The 5,000-nt window shown below is 35.0% G+C and overlaps 1 long non-coding RNA gene across 1 annotated transcript in view; it reads left to right on the top strand.

The window, feature by feature from the left end:
• The first annotated feature begins 3,792 nt into the window (after positions 1-3,792).
• The window catches only part of LOC144962235 (uncharacterized), a 3,293-nt gene continuing 2,085 nt past the window's right edge, over positions 3,793-5,000 (top strand). Inside the window, exon 1 of the long non-coding RNA XR_013643418.1 lies at positions 3,793-3,912. This is a non-coding gene — a long non-coding RNA (uncharacterized LOC144962235). The remainder of the gene's footprint in view (positions 3,913-5,000) is intronic.

Below are 5,000 nucleotides of genomic sequence, written 5' to 3' on the forward strand. Positions count from 1 at the left end.
CCCTCTCCTCTCTCTCTCTCTCTCTTTTCTCTCCTCTCCTCTCTCTCTCACTCTCTCTCTCTCTCTCTCGTTTCTCTCTCTCTCTCGTTCTCTCTCTCTCTCTCACTCTCTCTCTCTCTCTCTCTCTATATATATATATATATATATATTATAATATATAATATATATATATATATATATATATATATACACTCCATTCCTCGAACACTGTTTGCTTGAACACACGGTTTCCTCGGTCTCATTCGAATGTCCAGAATTTAATCCCTGAAATTCTTGTTATTGTTCCAATTCTTCCTAGAACTAAGATGTTTTTTTTCTATACCTCGAACACGGTTTCCTCGACAATTTCACCTACCGATGTAAGAAAAATTAATTTAATTCATTAATTTACTTAAATGTTTTTTATGTGCCTGTTGATTTCGACGAATGATGACTTACTGTGACAATGAAAGTTATTTATGTCTTTATCTGTATACTCTGCATGTGTGTTTATGCAATAGTGTATGCAGTATAGAATAGTTCGAAGATGACGTCGCTCAGGTCTTGTTATTGTTTTTTGCCATCCGCGTTTATGATATTGCTCACTGAACTGTATGAACCTGACTATAAACGTTCATGGAAACACACAGTTTGTGTGTTGGTCCGTTATTCTTCCGATGGCAATCGTATGAGCGTCTCAGCCAAGCGCATACTATCTATATCATACATAAGCAGGCACTCACAGCACTCACATACTCCATCGCCGTTTCGCATACACTTCGCCATGAGTTCCAATTCCAATGTCACGCGCCTTGATTATTGTTGGCCACCATTGTAAATAAATGGTTGATACAGTAATCCCCCCCCCCCCCTCCCCCTCCAACACACACACACACACACACACACACACACACTCACTCACACAAACAAACACCAACCCATTGTAACATATCAACAGAGTAAGAAATAATAGAGTTCTCTTATTCATCCTCAAGCAGAAATTTATCTTAGGGTCTATTCTAAGGGAAGACTGGAATCACCCCAGAGTCAGCCGCAGCACAGCGCCACAAATTGTTTACGGAGAGGTGGCTTGCTAAAGACCATATAACGTGGTGGATATTGGAAGCTATGTATCTTCGGATACGAAGCAAAGACCATACCCCTGAGGCACATCGCCCCTTACCCTTTCCCCCTATTCTCCATAAAATGCAATGGCAATGTACGGTTCTCTCGAACTACTGTTTCTCGTTCTCGAACGCTTTTGCTTGCCCGATGAGTTCGAGGATATATATATATATATATATATATATATAAATATATTATATATATATATATATATATTATATGTATCACACGCTCTTGCTCTTTCTCGGTCTCTCTACTTCCCCTTCACCCCCCCCCCCCCAAAAAAAAACAAAAAAACCCAAAAAATAAACAAACAAACAAAAAAAAATGTTTAACTACGACGAGGACGACGACGACGATGGTGATAATGATGAGATAATGATGTCGCTGCTGCTGCTGCTGCTGCTTATGATGATATGATGATTATGATTATTATTATTATTATTAGTATTATTATATTATATTATTATTTTATTATTATTATTATTATTTTTTATTATTATTATTATGTGATATGATGATGATGATGATGATGATGATACTGATGATGATAATGATAAGAAAGACGATGATTATTATCATTATTGTTATCATTATTATTGATGATGATGATGATGATGATGATGATGATGATGATGATGATGATGATGATGATGATAATGATGGTGATGATGATGATGAAATAACGATGATGTTACTGGGTTATTGTTCGAAGAAAAAAAAGAGTTGTTTTAATTGGAAACTGAAAAGTGTCCATGCATGAGACTGTGTGTTTAATCAATATGAGTCCTGCGTTTTGATTACTTCACAACCAGTCATAGTATTAGTATATTAAGGGGTTATCACATCTCACACGTAGCTTTTTAAACATGTGTCATATATAGAAATAATTTCTCCGTGTTTACTACCGTACCTTAAAGCCATATCCACATTGTCATACAATTAAATTCCCGGTAGCATTAGGTTCAGTTAGTTGATCACCCTTTGGATGAGTAAGTTACCGATTTTAGTTTGTAGTATACCGTTAAGTCACCTCTATAAATAAAACACAAACGTATTTTATGTCATCGTCGCTAAAGATACACATGATATTACTAATCTGATAATGTAATATTTACGTCATATGGAGAACTTAATCGGGTTTAAACTTAAAAGCACGCTTGTTATTCTTAAACTCGTGTAGAAAATTGCCCTGTCATGTCTTTACTTTTTGATGTCCTTTTTTTTTTTTTTGTGACCTCGAAATCTTGATCACGCCAGCACGAAGTTTATTGAAGATCGTTATTGTGGTCAATAACCATTTTGTCTCTGCGCTTGCCGTACTTTTAACATATAAATGACACGGCTTCAGCCTGATAATGTAACCGCGTCTTTAGAGAATTAAGGCCATCTGTATCCACCGCCCATGAGTTGTTTACATTTTCATTAAAAACAAATCACATCTACAACACCCCGCGAAATTTTATCTTCAGTTTGCGGCGATTCTCGGCTTGGTGAGGTTGGGAAACCGTAATCTCATTTTCTTACTAACTTATAGGCCTATATTTTGTATTTTTACTAATCAACACCCCTTTTTGACGGTACCGTCGAGTTTTTATATGTATTGTATTATAATTATTTGTATTTGTATTATTCCCATGACTAATCACCAGTTTCTAGATCATTTCAGAGTTCACAGAAGTTGGAAGACGACGGAGGACAGGACCGGATTCATTTTGTAAGATTTCATCTAGAATGGTAAGTTTTCAGGGGCTTTTTTCAGTTTCTTTCGTCATTTTATTGGACTCCAACATTATCCCACCACCAGTGTCTAATCACTATTAATTGTTTGAGTTTCAGATGGACCATCCAGGAAGACAACGAAATTTCAAGGGAGTCGACATCATCTCCAGGTAAGAAATTTAATCTTTTTATCGTGATTTTTAAAAAAATCATGTTTGAATTTTACAAACTGAAATAGTAGATACCGATATGCCACCTTAGATTGCCTTCAGCATTAATCAACATGAAGTATTTATGAAAGTGAACAGATTCATGGAGTAATTCATATTCGAGAGATTAACTGTTGAGGTAAAAAACAAAAAAAAAAAAACCATCTAAGTTATTGTTAATTATATTAGGTGGTGAGACTGCATTTCTTTCAAAACATAATTTCTTCAATAATCTATTTATATATAAATTCAAAACATTAACAAGAATTACGTTTTTCAAAAATTCACTACAGGACGGAATCAAGAGACGGATTGGATCGTGTATTCTTCAAAGGATTGGATTCATAACGGAGACTTCATCACGAGGTAAGAATTATATTTCTCTCTCTCCCTCTCCCCCCCCCCCCCCCTCTCTCTCTCTCTCTCTCTCTCTCTCTCTCTCTCTCTCTCTCTCTCCCTCTCTCTCCCTCTCTCTCTCCCTCTCTCCCCCCTCTCTCTCTCTCTCTCTCCCTCTCTCCCTCCCTCTCTCTCTCTCTCCCCTCTCTCTTTCTTTCTTTCTCTTGGCTCAGTTTACCGGGGAAAGAGTTGTAGGGTAAGGACATGATATTTTAATAATTATTGCTTAACAATTAATTTGACAATGATTGGATAAATGATAAAGATTTATATAGTACGAGTACGACAATTTTAACAGCTGTAGACTGTAAACCTATGAAGAAAAAAATTAGACGATAAAGAAACCACAGGCACAAGTGATCAAAGATATGAAACTATTCGAAACTTTGGCACATATCAATGTAATATTATAATTTGCTGGCTGATGATCATATAGTAGCTTTGTCTATAATATTTTTGAGGACTTTCCTTTAAATATATGGTAATATTATTCGTTTGCGTTGTGTTGTAGATGTTAAGTACAGTCTAGTCCTAGTGCTCTAGATATATAGAATTCTAAGTCTAATTTTACACTTACACTACAGATAATAGACGTCTTCGCTTACAGTTAAGCTTTATTCGTTGTAGTAAATTCATTCCGAATCCAAATTAAATAAAATGGATGGATTTCAATTTCAGGGTCCGTAATATCCAACCAATTGGTCACCCCAAATTATCTGTACACGCCCTACATACACAATTCCATTATCCATACGCTTCACTATAGTGTGTCACATAACTATACTATAACGCCGTCACATAAAGCCTTTTCGTGTGTTTACATAGCGTTTTTTTTCACGGTGTATTGAATTTTTTTTTATATAATAAAAAAATCTTGCACTAGACTAGACATAAAAATCGACATTCATACAAATCTGAACTGAATTCATCTGAATGAGTATAATCCACATTAATTAGATGTTAACGGTTTTTTCAAAAGTAAATTGAATTTGAAAGCATTGAATTCAATAGCTTTTAACAGCCTCATAAGCCAAATATTTTAAACTTTGTCAGCTTTGTAGTGTAATATGAGTCAAGATTGGAGGTCAAAATAATTAACTGAGTTATGCCCCTTTGTATTTTAAGAACTGAGATTCTTTGCAGGTGATTTTTACAATGAAGCACCTCAAAATACAAAGGAAAGCTTTCATGTGCTTATAGAAATAGTGAAATAACGATGTATTCAATTGTAAGCTTCAATTTATTAGACAAAGACAGATACTGTCTTACAATTCAATACTTACCGTTATTTTTTTCTTCGAGCTTCAATAAGCACCATTTTAATTATAGAAATAGTGTATCTGCACAATATATCAAACTTTGAAAAAAATCCCAGCCGACAATTTGATGTATACGGGAATTGTAGAATGAACAAATCTAATTTATGACTGTTTTGTTAGACTCCGATCTCACCATTTTCTGATCCATTGTTTGGAATCCACAGACAAGAGTTTTACAAACTGAAATCATAGATTCCAGTATTCCACCTTAGATTGCCTTCAGCATTAACCAACATTTGGTATTTACAGA

The sequence above is a fragment of the Berghia stephanieae genome, unplaced genomic scaffold (genome assembly GCF_034508935.2).
Source record: "Berghia stephanieae isolate SIO BIC M18660-M18661 unplaced genomic scaffold, UCSD_Bste_1.3 scaffold716, whole genome shotgun sequence".
NCBI classification, from domain to species: domain Eukaryota; kingdom Metazoa; phylum Mollusca; class Gastropoda; order Nudibranchia; family Aeolidiidae; genus Berghia; species Berghia stephanieae.